Here is an 18,341-nt window from a genome sequence, read left to right on the forward strand (position 1 = left end):
GTAGAAGTTACTTATTTTGAAATTTCTAGCTTGGTTGTTAGCCCAAAGGTTCTTAGTGTAACTGCCGCCCCAGAAGGCACAGTAGAAATAATCTTAAAGCAACATTGAAAAAGCACACTAAAATCAGTTTAAACCACAATAAAAGTAAATCCATATAAGACCGTAGAACAATGAAAATAAAATGTGATAAAGTATCTAAACAAAAAACAAGAATATTTTAACAAAAAGCCTAGGTGAACAAATTCTTCATTTGTTGCTGGAAACTTATCAGACTCAATGCCACTGGGGGTATTGCATTGAATAGGTTGTGTGTCTTGTAATAATCCTCTTCTGTTACAGGTCACCAACGAAGGACATCCTGACTAAGACCTTAGTAAGCAGTTGGAGTATTACACGCCAGTGGAATATATCCAAATACTTGCATCCTTTGTGAAGCAAGACTTTCCTGCTTCCCCCTCTGCTTGTAAGACATCAAAACCTCTCACATTTTGTTCCTCGGGTCAGAAAATACCCAGTGTGCCTCAGAAGATGTCCTAATGGCTGGTACTTCTAGAGAAATGCAGCTTCAGAAGGAGGATCTGTGCAGCAGAGAAGAAAGGGAAGGATTGTTTAACCCTTTTTCTGCCTGCTGTTTTTCCATACAGAAAACAATATGGCCATACAGAAAAGTGATTGTAACAAAAGGGAAAACTATCGAAGTGACAATTGTTAATACAAGTCTTATTCTATATTTTGAAACAATTTGAACTCAGTATTATTAACAAAAAGCACTAGATGACAGAATTGCAATAGAAGGTTGATATTACAGCAACAGCATCAGTGTTACAGCAACAGCAGCAATGGATTGCCTAGGTAACTATCCATTTCTTCAAGCTGCAGTACACTAGGAAAAGTCTTGAATTCAATGATTGAATACCCAGCATTTCCTTCAAATTTGTGCTGAGGACACTCTCCAGCTTTTACAATTGCTGTGTGGATAATTGCAGTTGGAGCCTCAGAGATCAACAGTCTTCCATTAGGGGTTAGTCAGATTCAAAATGTCCCTGTTCTAGGCTGTTTTTCCATGGCAGTTTGGAACCCTCCCTCTCCACTTTTCTGCAGTTGAGCTACTAGATGAATCTGGAACGCCATGTAAGTGGAATATAAACGGGTTTGGAAGTATGCAGCTGTAGAGGGAAAGTGGTGTTTGGGAGCTCAGTTAAATTCCTCCTCCTCTCTCCTGCTGCTAGTTGTACCTTCTAGAACACAGCAATGTCTTAAAAGCAGCTTTGGGAGTTTTATCACAAGTCTTGACATGTAATGTGTAAATTTGCTTTCAAACCACCAAGTTTTACGTATCCTGTGGGAATATTTGGCCACTGGTCATTTTGAAAGTGTGTACAACAGCGCTACAACTTTTGAGTGTCCTACCAAAGGCAGTCTGCCTGTAGTCCTCCTTACCACTGTTTTGGCAGCTGCTGAAACGAACCTTTTTAAAGAGAGATTATAGAACCTAAAGAGGTTTTATTTTGTGTTGACTAATGAATGTTGCTGGATTTGGCTGATGGCTGTTTTTTATGCCACAATTCTTGCTGGATTATTTCTTTATTATTTTGTTATAAGTCACTCTGGGAATCTTATGCCAGATGGAAGGACAGGACAGCAGTGTTTAAATAGATTTGTAGCCTTCATGCATTAAGCTTCCTGGAGAATTTAGTTGTCTGCAAGGGGTCAGCATATTGTTCTCTACAGGTAGCCTGTTTTTCTCATCAACTGCATAAATTCAACTTTTTGAAAGCAATGTGGTTGCAGAATCAGTCATGTTTTTGACTGCAATTCCACAGAAGTCCCCAGTGTAGTATGCTAAACACTGGCAGTTATGGATGCATCTGTAAAAACGCACAGCCCATTTTATACAGCTAAGAGGATTTATATATAAATTTCTTCCTAATAGCAGCTTTTCAACATTATATTACACAGTTTTTTTCCAAGACGGAGGAACTTTTAAAATACACCACTGGGGAGTCATTGTTGAGGAAAAAAGTTGCAAGCTCTGCTGGGCATACACAAGCCTTCCACTTGCCTAATGGGTCTCACTGGATTTGTGGCTTATGTGTTTTAAATATGCAACATATTTTCCTCGTTATATAATATGGGAGAATTTTAATGTGTACTTTGTTGGACTGAAATATGGGCACAGTCTTCATAAGTCACTGCCTTCACAGAATTGCCCCTGTTTTAAGTGATATAAATCCACACCTTAAGTTTACAAAATTCCGGGTATGTCATAACTTCATATAGTGTGTAGCCTTCCCTTTTACAAAGCAATCAATGGCAACATTACTTCTTGGAGAGACTAGATTTACCTGGAAGAGAACAGGAAAATACAGAAGCTCTCCACTCGGCCTTTGTACGTAATGACAGGGATGGTACAATGTAGGAAAAGCAGAAGAAAAGCAGCTCCTTCACTTTAGCCCTTTTCCTTCAGGGGGACTGCTATGAAGGATTTTTTAAAAGGTAAAGTCCCTGACCTGGATAGCACAGGCAAACCCAATCTCGTTAGATCTCGAATGCTAAGCAGGACTGAGCCTGGGAAGTACTTGGGAGACCTCTTTGGAATACCAGGTGCAGGAGGCATGTATCATGCCACTTCTCTGAACATCCTCCAGCTCCAGTCGGAGTCACCAGAAGTTGCCATGACTTCCACGCATGCACACACACAAACTCCTCCACCAAAAATACATTTTAAAAGGTAAGGTAAGGACCAGTGCCAGATACCCACAGGTAAGGTGTTCTGTGTAAGTCCATCAAGTCACATCCAGCTTATGAGGACCCTGTGAATTAATAACCTCCAAAATATCCTATCATAATTATTAAATTTATACACTGCTCTTCCCCAAAGAGCTTAGGGTGGTACACGAGAGGTTAAAATAAAAATAATTTTAGTTTACAAAAAAAAACCCACCAAATTTTAACAACTTCATTTGGGTCTTGCAAACTGAGGGCCCTAGCTTCCTTTATTGAATCAAGCCATCTCATGTTGAATCTTCCACTTTTCCTGCTGCCTTCCACTTTTTTGAGCATTGTCTTTTCCAGCAGTTCTCATAATTTCAGCCAAGTACTGTAGCCTCAGTTTGGTCATTTTAGCTTCTAGGGAAAATTCAGGCTTGATGTGATCTAGAACCCACCTAGTGACCTAAGGAGGGCTAAAAGTAAAGCTGTTTCTTGAAGTCCTGTTCTAGTCAGAGTAGATGTTTCATGCAGCTATCTAATAATAAGGACTAAGCACTTCAGCCTGATGTTTTAAGCTGCAGGCTGACATACCCATGCACACATCTGGTAGATAACACACACACAGAATCTGGTATTTCACACACTATACCAGAATGCCTATCCATAAGGCATTTTCTTGCCAGTAAGAACCCAATTTAGCATTTCAAACAGCAAGCTGGCTCACCTCTCCCACAAGTATCTATTCATTGTTACGAACATTTGCAACGTTCTCAATGCTATCCTTTACCAGTAAATGATAGAACATTGTAATAATTGGTCATTTATTGAGGGCATTGGATGGCCCTGACATTTATTGGCAAATTTTGTGATATTTACCATGGGTCTTTTGAAAAGACATGCTGGTAAGCTTCAGCTTTTACAACATTTCTTGCATTTGCCTTAATGTATCCCCTCTACATAAATTCTTTCCAAAAAATCCCATGGCCCAAACCATTTTCTGCCTAACAACTATATTTCAATAACTGCAAAATGGAAATCATCTGTGTCAGTGCAATAATCAGTGGTTGCAACTGTCAGTTACCTTTTATCTTTTTCGTTTATAAGAATTGTTTGGAGTTGGTGTAGATCAGGGGTGGCCGAACTGTGGCTCCATCACACATAATTTGTGGCTCTTGAAGCCCTCACCGTCCTGTTGGCCAGCCTAGAGAAGGTATTTCTCTCTTTTAATCACTTCTCCAAGACAAGCCAGCCAAATGCTTGGAGAATTCATTGAAAGTTGTTTCCTTTCTGCCTCTCCCTCCCCTTTACCTACCTTCCATGTGAGAGCCAGTTTAGTGTAGTGGTTAAATGTACAGACTCTTATCTGGGAGAACCAGGTCTGATTTCCCACTCCTCCACTTACAGCTGCCTTGGGTTAGCCATAGCTCTTGCACAGGTTGTCCTTGAAAGGGCAGCTGCTGTGAGAGCCCTCTCAGCCGTACCCACCTCACTGGGTGTCTGTTGTGGGGGGAGAAGATAAAGGAGATTGTAAGCCGTGCTGAATCTCTGCTTCAGAGAGAAGGGCTGGGTATACATCTGCAGTCTTCTTTTCCTTCCTTCCTCTGCTCTCAAAATTTGATGTTCAAGTCTTGCGGCTCTCAAACATCTGACATTCTATGTGGCTCTTATGTTAAGCAACTTTGGCCACCCTTTGTGTAGATGCAGGCTTTTAAATCTGCTTCTATTCAAATCACAGTCAAACAATGACAATATGAAGACACTGTTAAAAAGTTAAGCTTTTAAAAGTTCAGGGTATAAGACACTGAATTTGAAAGCACCAGTTTATTTGTGGTTGAGGTTCAATTACCAAGTGCTTCATAACTTGCCATTAGTATCCCCTGACCTATGTGCTTTAAAAGAGCAACACAAAAAAAAATATTTAAAAAAGATGACTGCAGATTTATATTCCACCCTTCTTTCTGAATAAGTGATGCAGAGTGGCTTACAATCTTCTATATCTTCCTCCACCACAACAGACACCCTGTGAGGTGGGTGGGACTAAGAGAGCTCTTATAGAAGCTGCCCTTTCAAGGACAACTCTTGCAAAAGCCATGGCTAACCCAAGGCCATCCCAGCAGCTGCAAGTGGAGGAGTGGGGAATCAAACCCAGTTCTCTCAGATCAGAGGTCCCCAACCCCCGGTCCGTGGACCAGTACCAGTCCATGGCCTGTTAGCAACTAGGCTGGGAGTTGTATAATTATTTCATTATATATTACAATGTAGTAATAATAATAAGACAACAACATTGGATTTATATTCTGCCCTCCACCCTGAATCTCAGAGGGGCTCACAATCTTCTTTACCTCCCTCTCCCACAACAGAACCCTGTGAGGTGAATGGGGCTGAGAGAGTTCTCCCAGAAGCTGCCCTTTCAAGGACGGCTCTGTGAGAGCTATGACTGACCCAAGGCCATTGCAGCAGCTGCAAGTGGAGGAGTGGGGAATCAAACCAGGTTCTCCCAGATCAGAGTCTGCACACTTAACCACCACACCAAACTAATAGAAATAAAGTGCACAATTTTATCATCCTGAAACCATCTCTTCGCCCCCAGGTCCATGGAAAAATGGTCTTCTACAAAACCAGTCCCTGGTGCCAAAAAGGTTGGGGACCACTGTCTCAGATAAGAGTCCGCACACTTAACTATTACACCAAAATGGAGGGGGGGGTGCTGTTAAAATTGCCAGGCTTCAACTTAATCAGGCTGCTAAACTTAAAAGATGCATCTCTCTTGTAACATTGTTTCTGGAGGCCTTCAACTTGAAGGACTGAAACCCTCCTGTAAGATCCCTGCTAAAATTTGGGAAGCCTATTTTTTCTCATTGAATGCTTCAGAGCCTTCACGAGAGCCCTGTCCACCACCAAATTTGGAAAATCTTCCATCTTGGCCACCTGTGTCAGCCACAGTGATTAAAAGGCCTGGAGGCCAGATAAGACTGGGGAAGGCCCCCGGAAAAGACTTGACCCCCCTCCTGCCCAGAATTGATCAAATCAGATGTTGATTTCTGGACCCCAGACCTCACAGCCCTTTTTGCTTATATTGACCAAACTTCTAAGATCCCTAATGATGCAGGCCTTCACCCTTTCCTAGTTGAATGTCCTTCCAGCTGCCCTTCTTGAAGGGAGATTTGCTGGAGTTCTGTATGAGAAATGTCTCTGCCAATGCCACTCACATATGGTAGAGACAATTGAGTATGTTTTATTATACTGTTGATTTTACCAGAAGATTTTAAATATTTATAGTATTCCTATTTTATCCAATTTCCACGGTAGAGCCAATCAGTTTTATATTTCTCTCCTTCTTGGAGATTGTTGTAACAAAACAACCCTTAAAGTAGCCAGATTTTGTGTTCAAACATGTTTAGGCAGAAGTGTACGACCCAAGTTTTGATATTTTAACCTAGTATTGCATTTTATGTTTAGCATATCTAGTGTATTTAAGATATGGAACCAATGTAAATGTGTACTGATAACTGATTCTGAATTCTCCTATCAGATCGTAATAAACTTGACTTGCCTTCACTACCTAGTGGTTATCTAGTGATGTGGGTAATATGCTGAGCCCAGGGCAAAGAAGAGATTGATTCTGATATATTTTCTTACTCAGTCCAGAATGGCTATAAAAACTACCACACACAGGAGGTTGTCTAAAAGAACTGAACCCTAATCACTGGAGGGAGAGGAAAAGAAAGAACCTCCTTGCCTGCTCAGTATCCCCTCAGCCCAAGGAGTGTATCTTCCAAGCCCAGGAGTGTAGCAGTAGCAGGTAACACCATTCAGCTCCAAGAACCAACCCCACTTAACTTCCAAGATCTGACAAGAGCAGACTATACCAAGCAGCCTTCCCTCCCTGAGATTTTATATGCCTGTTGATTACTCCAACTATCATACAAGGGAATGAATACTGGTTTCTCTGCTGTAGTATTAAAGGGACCCTTAAAGTGAAATACATAGCTCAGTAGAGGCTATTGTCAGGAGAGGGACCATACTTTGTTTACTGCATGGCTGTATTTTTCATTATTATTATTGGAAGCAGGTTTACAAAAGAACGTATAATTATCAACTTAATCATCGTATATTAACAGAACATTAAACATTAATCTTTGCTGCTTTACTTCCTTTTTTTTTAAAACCATCACTATTATTGCTATGTTTAATTATGAAAACTGCATGGCTGTATTGATTGTGCAAATGGCAGAGTTTAATTTATGGTGTTGTGTTTGATATACTAAGTTTCAGCTCTTAAAAGTCCTTTTACAGGCTATTCATTTTCTCTCATAACTAGATTTCAAAAGTGAAAGCTGTCTGTTCTTATATCAAAAGGGGGGAGGTTTGGAAGTGGGGCTGTAGTGGCTACAGTGAGAGACTCTTCATAGTTCAATCCCTACTCCTAGCCATTGATTTCAAGCAACAACTTTGCAGCAAGCTAGTACTTGATAACACTCATGGTATACACCATGTCCTGTGAGCCTCCCTGAGCCTGCCTTGGCGGGGGAGGGCGGGATATAAAAATAAATGTATTATTATTATTAATGAGCTCCTGATGTTTCTCTGATCCCACTGTTCTTTTCCAGTTTGGACAGTGTAACAAAGTTGTAAAACTTACTACACCTGAATAGAATTTGGGTGTAATAGTGAACTGGATGGCCAGTGTCAGTCACTCAAACAACTAAATCTGGCTACTACTCACAAGGCAAGGGTTTCTTCTGCATACTCAAGCAATTCCCCAGGTGAGCAGAAATACATACATACATACACACACACACACATATATATATATTTGGTAAATTAACCAAAGGAAAATCTTCCAAACAACCAGATGAGGACTGAACATGTTCCAGGAAGCACAGAATGTCAGAGCCCTTGGTATCCGGTTAAAGGAGGAAGGGGGCAGGAAGACAGGACTGTTGTGGAACTCTGAGAAAACTGCTTTAAAGCATTTTTCATAAAAGTGTGGGTCAGGAAGACCACAAAAGAGTTCATAACTTTTTTACAGAGTGGTCATGAGAGAGGAGATGGACAAGGGTGGTTCACCAGGGTGGGATGGAAGAGGAGGTTCTGGGAAGCTTGATTGCAAACTTGAGTTATATGAAAATGACCATGAAGCTATAAATACTAAAAATTAAAAATACAATATGAAGTTGTTCCATGCTAATTAATGTAAGATTCCTGCGCTTAGTCTTGGGGAGGGGAACAGTAACATGCAATTCCTTTGCAAATGGGTCTCAGAAAGTACTGTAAATTTAGAAGAAGAAAATCCCACTTTAAATAGTCTGAAAACCATTGTAATGAAACAAGCAGTGTAGAAATTCATTATTAAGACCATAAAGTCTCATCATTTAAACAGATTTTCAGAGGTAAATTCTTTGTTGAATCAGGGCAAATGGTCCCAGCCCTATTGGCTAACTTTCTAATGCCTTGAGGCTGCTCTTGACCATGTCTATAAAAACAGAAGACAAGGTAACATGTTACAAGAGCAGGAATTCAGCTCCTTTGGGAAACCATCAAGATGACCACACATGTTTTTTAACATCACTTCTAGTTCATTGTGTTGCAAGCAACAAGTTGTGCATCATGACACTCCAGTAAGAAAAAAGTGAAAAATAATTAAATAATAGTTTATTGGCCTCTATTAAAATGCAGGCTTTATTAAACTGGCTTCTCTTCTCAGCTGAGAAAGCCAAGTGTGAACTAGTGCACGCCACCTCTATTCAGAAACAGAGACTATTTTTTGCTGTTGTTCAGAGTCTTACTTAAGATTCTGCCTCACCTTCTTTAAGGTCCAAAGTCAAATTATGGATGGAAGGGAGAAGCAAAGATACCATCATGGAGTAGGAATAACATTTGCTACAAACTCTAGAATAATTTAATTGATTTTTGAATTTGCAGTTGCTACGGAACTACCTCTCAGTATCACCTTGATTCACCAAATCATTCATCACAGCAAAACTTCATAAAGAGACAAAGGAATTGTAACTGACAGCTGCCAGAACACCCAGCAAAACAGAAGGCCAGTTAGCTATAGAAAAAAAATGACTTTCCGGCTTAATAAGAAATGTAGGTATTTTATATTAGTTGTATCACGTAGGGTCCTAATAATCAAATCCTATAATTTGAACAGAAACTAAGATAAGTTCTTTGTTAATTATATACTGTGGAGAGATATATTACATATCTTCCACCTCCAACATTTAGTAGAGAAAACAGGTAACCTGTTTTACATTAGGTGGAAAAGGGATTCATTGTATGGAATGAATCTTCAAAATGAGCAATATAGTTCCTTAGGGAGTTGAAAAATGCCCCACCGAAGAAATTTTGTTACATTCATATCCAACTACACACCCCTCTGCAATCAGGGAACAATTTTTCACATATTGGCATGCATTTATTTGTTCTCCAATGCTGGGTAAGAGTTTAATATTTGCCAATAATGTACATTTCAACGTAGTAAGAAACCAGACATTCCAGAGAATTAGTCATGTAGAAAGCCCATGATCATTCATGGCACTTGGATGTCCTAATGTTTTCTGGATTGTACCCACTGAAGTTGCTACTAGCAAGAGGCAGCCTTTCAATATCATCCATTGCACAAATACAGAAAAAAGAATTTCAAGCAAGGAAGTGGGAAAGGATCCATTTTCTCGTTCCCCTCTCTTCTCCCACTGGTTTCCAGTACTATCACACACAAGCACATACAAATCAAACATTGCTTAATGCTTAAAGGTTTTTTTATTATTATTTGGGGAAATAATTTAAGGAGCAAGCTGTTGTCAGCAAATAAGGCAGTATTGGAATTTTAATGTGGACCATCTGGATTGTTAGTTAATGTTGAAATATTAGCATGATGTGGTAATTTCGGAGTGTACGCCAGGGAATGGGGAAGTGGGATGTTGGTACTTGTTGCCCTAAAACACCAGAAAAATCACAACATAGTATCTTTCTCCCAGCACACAAAAGATGATACAGCATGTGAATATGTTATGGGGGACGGTATTAGGGTATGCTTATATTCTCTTCTCCGCTCCCCACACTTTCCTTGGCTGAAGGGGAGGCTCTTTTCCAAGGAGACCTTGAGGTATGGGGTTTTGCTAGGCCCTTTGCCAGCTCGCATGGAATCTGGGTCGCCATGGAAACTGGCCACGAGGATAGCAACAAACAGAGGCAAAGGAATTTCAGCATTGCCAGCCAGGCCTCACTGGAACAAGAAAAGTTCTCATTTAAAAATCAAGAAAAATAAAACCTTGTCCAAGGAACACATAAGGGCAGAAGCACTACTAGGAAAATCACTTACTGCTGGGGACTGTAAAGCACTGTAAATGGGACAAAAAGTTCTTGCTGTTGTTCTTCCTCACAAGGAGCTCCCAGTTTGTATATTGCTGTCCATACTGAGGACATACCACATGATTCATGGAGCCTGTAAAAGTGTGGTTTCACATAATACTCTAGGTTCACATAATTCTCTTGGTTAATGTTCCTCAAAGATATTGCTACTTTCTAGGCCCTTTGTAACTTTGGACCTAAATAGGAGGACCAATCTCTGTTGGCAGAGAAATGATCACTATATCTAATAGTAAACTGGCAGGCCCCTGTAAAGATAATGAAAAAGTAGAGGTCTTTACATACTTGAGAGAGTCCTCAAGTATGTAAGAAAATAAGATTTTGTGAATTAATAAAAAGAAATCCCCTTCTTTAAAAAACAAAAAAAAGCTTGTTGAAGACCGAGGTCAGACGCACATAAACTGACGAGATGGGCATGGATGAAAGCCGGATGCATGTCGGATTTTATGCAGTTGTCCAAACATCAGCATCTGGCAATGGTAGTTGGCTCGTTCGTGTCCCGAACTGCCACGACTGAGACGTGGAGTTTTTTGATAGTACATTAAATCCAGCATAAGAATGCTTCCGATGACTCCCGCGCGTACTTTCTATGTTTGAACACTCCATTGTAGCCGACTCGTCGCAAGCGCACATCCGCTTCCCTGCAAGAGCCCACTCCAAATGATATCATTGCGCCAGCAATTGTTGACTCAGCCTTCCAACCTTCTGAGGTCGATAAAATATATACCCAGCTTGCTGGGGGGGAAAGTATAGATGACTGGGGAAGGCAATGGCAAACCAGCCCGTAAAAGGTCTGCCATGAAAACTTTGTGAAAGCAGCGTCACCCCAGAGTTGAAAACAACTGGTGCTTGCACAGGGGACCTTTCCTAAATGGGGGGGGGGAGGCAGATTGCCCACCTTTGCTGTCTCCCTGCCAGGGGAGGAAGATAACCCACCTTTGCTGTCTCCCCGCCAGGGTGGGGGAGTGTTTAAATGGGGGGGGGAGATCACCCACCTTTGCTGTCTTCCCGCCAGGCAGAGAGACAGCAAAAAGAGTTGCCGTGCTCCCCCCCATTTAAACACCACATCGGGGTGTTTAAATGGAAGGGGGAGGAAGATCACCCACCTTTGCTGTCTCCCCGCCAGGCGGAGAGACAGCAAAGAGAGTTGCCATGCTCCCCCCCCCCATTTAAACACCATGGTGGGGTGTTTAAAAGGGGGGGAGGAAGATCACCCACCTTTGCTGTCTCCTCGCCAGGCGGAGAGACAACAAGGAGAGTTGTCGTGCTCCCCCCCACATTTAAACACCACGTTGGGGTGTTTAAATGGAGGGGGGAGGAAGATCACCCACCTTTGCTGTCTCCCCGCCAGGCGGAGAGACAGCAAAGAGAGTTGCCGTGCTCCCCTCCCCCCATTTAAACACCATGGTGGGGTGTTTAAATGGGGGGGAGGAAGATCTCCCACCTTTGCTGTCTCCCCGCCAGGCGGAGAGACAGCAAAGAGAGCTCCTGGGCTTCCCCTTCCTTTTTGGGTGTAAATGGGGGGGGCAGATTGCCCACCTTTTCTGGCACCTTTTTAAAAAAAAAAGCCAAGCACAATATCCCACGTACTGCGCTTTCGTGAGAGTGGAATGCCATCTCAAAAAATGAGGTCCAGTTGAGACCTCTGATCAACCAGCGACGGGACCGACGCTGCTTAGAACTGAAGGATGGAGGGATGTCTGATCAGGAAATTCGTTGTAAAAAAGCTGCGGGGTATAATAGCGACAGGTTAGGGATGGATTTAATGGTGAATGTGACCACGGCTGAAGATTAAAAATACTCCAGAGCTGCAGAGATGGAATGTGAAACACAGATAAAAGAAAAAAAGGGGAGAAGAAACCAGGCCTGCTCAAGACCATCAGAAAATCTCAGAGGATTCTTCCTTGTGGTCCTCTGCTTGTCATACCTATTCCTTACCTCAAGCATTTGAATGTGAAAAGTGAGAAATCATGGGAGAGGATCATGGTAGAGACCTAACTTTGCCAAACAATTACAAGAACTCAAACTGTGTCACTCACCTAATCCATGAATTCTTCCAGGACACAAAAACAGTATGTGCCTGGCAGAAGAGGGTAGCATCTGCTAGACCTGGGTCCATCAGGACAGGGAATTGTACAAGATGACATCATAGAACCAACTGTTATTGCTCACAATGCATGTGTTTCTTTTTTAAACATTTCCCCATGGTCTCTAGCTAAGGTCGAACTGATTTGCTTTAGGCAGTACCTGGGAAAAGCCAAAGTAAGCTCCCAGCCCATTTGCAATAATAACATGTATGGATGTCACTTGTATCTATCTTTTTGACAATCTGGTGATGAATAATTCTTGCAATAAAGACAGTAGATCAGCCACAAGCAGACCTTTAAACAAAATACGAAGTACGTAGCTATAAGGTACAAATTCAGCACTGATAACCATTTATTAATACAAATAGATACTTATTGTAAGATAACAACATACCTGTATTTTGCTCCATAAAAATGTGAAGGTTCTGGCATGATACACCAAGTATCATGAAGCTAGCTTGATGAAGAATTTTGGTGAACTCTAAAGCTTGCACATTGTTTTGCGCCATAATGGTTGGTCCTAATAAAAGATATTGTGTGAGTTTTGTTCTTGTTTTTTGCACTTAGTTGGCTGTCCCATAGCTGCATCAGAATTCATGCATTCCTCTTAAAACACACACATCCATATACAATGCAAGATTATCTACTCTACCACACAAATGGCTTGCCATTTCAAGAACCTTAACAATATTTTCCCTCTAACTAGTGTGCGCTCTCCCTCTCTAATATAATCCAGAACATTCTTAAAGCCTTTTGAGTAGAAAATGCTTGCTATAAAGGCACATTCATCAGATAGGTTAAATGTCACCCGTAATGGACAGGGTTAATTTTGACAATTGACATAATAGCATTAGTCTTTTTCATGATGTGCAAATTTAGAAAAGAGGAAATATTTGCCTGTTTAACTTGTGTGTGTCAGGCAGCTGATAAAGGTGCAAAAACTGTAGCACTTTTTTTAAAAGTTAGCAGCCCTTATCACTGAAAACAATGAGTTAATGCCATGCGAACTCTGCAGGAGCTGTGTGGAACTCTGTTGTCCAAAGACACAAATGCACACAAACACCTGCCAGGGTTTCATTCTCTGTATTGGAGGTGACACTAAATACAGCAGAAACAGCTCCACTCTGTTCTGTTTGCAGTTCAGTCCTAGGCAGAGTCACACCCTTCTAAGCCCATTGACTTTAATGGACGTAGAAGGGTGTAACTTTGTTTTAGGACTGCACTTCTCTTTAAGATTATAATGCAATTTTGTATTGTTTTTAGCTTTGTAAGCCTCCCTGAGTTCCATTTAATAGAAGGGGAGGCCAGAAATTTCTAAAGTAAATAAAGAATGACAAATCAGCTATACCACTGAAATGATGTCTTTAGCAAAGCAAGCACTGTTGCCCACTGGTTTTGCTGATATCAGTAGGCTCAGAAGAGCCTTAGTATTCACACAACAGTGACCACCCACTGAGTCACTAAGATGCTGAGACAATATAAAGTCCCATCAAATTAGGTAGCAGAATGTAGGACCTTGATACAAAACTAAAATTCTTTGGCCGTTGAAAGGATGTGGCTCATTTGTCCTTTCCCGGTGAGTTTTCACATTTGCTTCAAGCTTACTCTACCAGCATTTATGGCCAACCATTAATATGACAGTTAAATTCTTGACTTTTCAGTGCTTCTATATGCAGGAAATATTTTACTCTGGGCTGTTTGGAGAATGATAATCCCATGGTTCCTTTGGTATGTTTGGAATGTTTGCATTTCCTACTGTGTGTGTGTGTTTTACACATGCCTGTAAAAACAAGAGCTTCCTACTCACCTAGTAAAATTTTCTTGTAAGGGGCCAATTAAGAATGAAGGACTGAATCTCATACCAGAATGAAACTTGCTCTGGGAAGATGCCTGTAATACTCATAGCAGGGGGCCTGAATATAAGGGGGAACTGATGTGCAGATATAACAACCAGTCCAAAAGCTTGCCAAGTGGAACTTAGTAGATAATGTTTTTTGGCCATGAAAGAAAATAAAGAAGAAGGTTTTGCCTGCTTAATTTCTGTGTGAGCATCTGATATTTAAAGTCAGAGGGGAGAGAAGGTGGGGAAAGTACTGGCAGTTTTATGATACTGAATTATTTCTGTCTCTCTAACATTTCATATTAACCGTATTTCCTTGAACCCTGGTCTTTTCTAGGACATAAGCTACATTTCTCTAATGCTAGTGATTCCATTTTGTTTGGATGGGTCACCATTTCACAGAACAGCTCACAAATTCTGTAACTCTCTTTTCAAATGTTTGTAGTCTCTTTCCCCAGTTCCAGGGCTTTTTTTTTAGCAGGAACACACAAGAACACAGTTCCAGCTGGCTTGGCATCAGGGGTGTGGCCTAATATGCAAATGAGTCCCTGGTGGGCTTCTTCCACAAAAAAGCCCTGCCCAGTTCATTCTTCCTCCATCACTTTAGAATATGTTTCCACAACTGCCTCCATGAAGGGATAACCAGATGAGAGATTTTCCAGCTTAACTCTACTTTAAGGCCTTAAGTGTATTCTTTACCAGCATGCAGGCCAATTCTAGATGGGCTGTTATTTATTCTGAAACAGAACATCAGCTTGTGTAGCAGAGAAAACCAGACATATGCAGCTGCATTCAACCACAAAGACTCAACTTGTATAAGCAAACACTAGAAAATGCAGTATTTCACTAAAACAGTATCAAATTAAAGCAATAAAATGTATTTGATGCTTTCTCATTTATGAATATTTCCGGTTCATGCTGCAGAAACATTTTCCAATTGTTCTTCACATTAGTATTGTATGCATAGGTCTTTCCCTTGCTTTCACCGTTCATGTCCATTGGGTTTTCTTTTTTAGTCAGCATTGATTTTGCTCGCTTCAGCACTCATTTCACTTTCTATTCACCATTTCCCCACGTTTTCTGTGAGTGGTTTTGTGCTGGCTTTTCCCCTTGCTTCACTTCCAAACCAAAGGTAATTAAAAAGCAAATAGAATTTCTCAGATTTCCCCATCCTCTTCCTGCCCCTTAATAGTCACTCCCCGCCCACACCCATTCTGCCCACTCTGCACCTTCTGTCATCTTCCCCTTCACTGCTGTACAAGCTCCATTAACCCCCTCATTTTAAAATTTTTAATTTTTCAAAATGTGGAATGAGTCTAGCAAAATGAGACTTATGCTAGTCTCATGCCATGTAAAAAAATTAAAACAACGGGGGGGCGGAGTTTAAAAGGAGCTGTGTAATGTTTAGTTCCCTGGTGGTATTGACTTGAAAGTGGGATCGGAGAAGAGAAAAATGGCAACATCCCAAGAAAGAAAGTCTTTCTTTTAGTGCTGCAGGCAAACAAAATAAAGAGGGAGAGGATTGTCAGCAAAGAATGAAATTGGCATGAGATGTAAAGAGATGGGAAGCCTAAAGCTTTGAAAACATTTTCCCTTTAATGCTTTAGTGAACAAAGGGTTTTTTGGAGGGCATCAATTTGGCAGTCTCTGGAAGCCTAACATTAAAATGGTGGCTGAGCAACATGGACTTTCTGCAAACCATGGGACGTATCACTTTAGATAGATCCAAGGCTTTTTTTGAGCAGGAGCGCACAGCAACACAGTTCCGGCTGGCTTGATGTCAGAGGGTGTGGCCTAATAAGTAAATGTGTTCTTGCTGGGCTTTTTCTACAAAAAGCCCTATAGGAAACAATGGTGACATCAGGGTGTGTGGCCTGATATGCAAATGAGTTCCTGCTGGGCTTTTTCTACCAAAAAAGCCCTGGATAGATCTATTTAAATAAATCAGATATCTTGATGGACTGGTAGATAACATATACACCCCAATATCTATGCAGTTTGCAGTTCAGACTTGTGACATAGCAATCCAAAATTAATTTGTATGTAATGCTTCTTTATTTGAGAGTAACTCTCACAGAACTGGAAGGAAGGGTTAAGGAACTTCCTGGAAAAAATGTATGGGGTTATGTTGTCTGTACCATAAATTACCAGTTGTACTGAAACAAAAATCTAAGGTCTTAGCTCTCCAGTTTACTACTTCAAGGTGCTTCTCATATTCTAGTTAAGAGCAACTGGGATCAATCCCTGGGCACTCAAACAGAGGCGCACACATCTGCTGCACTGGCCACAGCTTCCCTTCCCACACTCTGCAGGGAAAAACTCCACAGCCCAGCCCACTGGGGAATGCCTTGGATGCCCCTCTCCCTTTGCTCTCCAACAATCCACTCTGCTCCCCAGCACCAGATTTCAGCCCCATCCAGGCAGTCAAGTTGGCTTTTTTCTCCCACAGTTCCTCCCAGAGCCTTCCTGAAAGCCACACCACTTCTACACTGTCTTCCCCTGGTGTGGACAGCCTCGCTCATTCTCCCACCCTCAATGGGTCATTGCCTCCTCAGACTGGCTATGGGGCTCTCCAGGGCATGGCAGGCAGCAGAGCACCCTAAATCTGAGGAGCTGCCTTTAGGAGTTGCAGGACAAGCCACACTCTACAGAGTAGCAGAGATGCACCAGGGAAAGTGGACACTGGCAGCACCTCCCCACACACACTCAGGAATTCTGCATAAATAAAGAGAAGGAAGGGGAGGAATCCAGCCCCCCACATACAACACTGATACATTTGGGAGCCACGTGAGAATCAGGGGAGAAGAGACAGGGTTCTACATCTACATGAACAAAAAAGGAAGGCCATTTGAGAAGAGCAGTGGCAAAGGCAAGGACTGTGCAGCTCTGTGCAAAGCATGGTGGAGTTACAGCAAACTTTGCACAGGCATGTGCATGCACACTCAAACATATGTAAACCATCACAGCTTGCAATGCCAGTCTTGGTGAGTTCCACCATGCCTTCTGTATACTCAAGACTGTTTCCCCAGATTATGAGATTGTGTGATTCTTTCTGATTGTTCACACTGGCTGATAACACAGTAGAGAATCCCTTTGTGCTCAGTTTCACAGCTGCTTTTAAGTTTCAGCAAAAGTCTGATCAGTTTCAAGAGTAGATTTTCTCCTTTCTGTTTCCTTCCATTCAACAAACTTATGCTAAAAGGCACGCACAAAACCTGAACCACAAGGATTTGAAGGAAGGTGCTTGGTGGATGCTACTGCACTAATATTACTGGGAACGCAAAGATATTCCACCATGTAAACAAGAAATACTCTCATTCATTATTAATAGACTTGAAACAGTAAAGTGAGGTTGATTCTTGAAAAAGTATTATTCAAAATTGTCATAAAACCTATCTGTTGAATCGGAATCATGAATGGGAGTTCCCTTTAAAGAATGAAGTGCTGAAAAGCCAAGTGAATGGACTTATTTGTTTTAAGCTAAGTGGATTGCCCTTTAAGAGTGAGGTGCTTAAGATGCAGCACATTGCACTTTACTGTTTCAAGTCTATTAATATTGAACAAGAGTATGTATTTATTTTTCACATAGTGGAATATCTAGATGGTGTTATAATAGTGTAATATGTAATGATTGTAATTTTTTATTTGTAATATTTTGTATGTATTCTAGTAGTTTTCACATTTATTCTGAACATTTTCTACAATATATGTACTCAGATTTTGCATGGTGTGATTCGTTATTGTATGGATGCTACTGCAAGCTGCAGTAGAACTACTGCATAATAAAAAAAACTTTGGATGCCATCCCCCCACATATCACAAGTGAGGTTCCCACCTCAATTAAGAAAACTGTGGTTTTTTATTACAATTGTGAAATAAATACAGTACATAGGAGAGAAAAGAATGGTGCATATGGAGGCATACAAATCCAAAGTCAAGCTTAAAGGCTTGACTGCTTGGATTCTTAGTAAGCTGTCTGTGCATAAAAGTCCATTCAGAAACAGAGGAAACATCTGCCAGAGAGTCCTTATTTGCTGACCTTGGTGGAACATTAACATAGGCCGTTTTCGCACTCACGTTTTACTGGCGCCACGACCATCCTGACGCCGGCGAATCTGCATGGATTTCGCACCAGAAGCTCCGGCGCTCCCAGAAGCGCCGGCTACTTCCGTCGCTAAGCCAGCGCAAACGGAAATCGCAAAGATGCAGGAAAACGTTTGCGCTGGCTTAGCGACGGAAAGCGCCGGCGCTTCTGGGAGCGCCGGCGCTTCTGTTGCGAAATCCATGCAGATTCGCCGGCGTCAGGAGGGTCGTGGCGCCAGTAAAAC

Source organism: Heteronotia binoei, chromosome 6 (assembly GCF_032191835.1).
Source record: "Heteronotia binoei isolate CCM8104 ecotype False Entrance Well chromosome 6, APGP_CSIRO_Hbin_v1, whole genome shotgun sequence".
NCBI classification, from domain to species: Eukaryota; Metazoa; Chordata; class Lepidosauria; order Squamata; family Gekkonidae; genus Heteronotia; species Heteronotia binoei.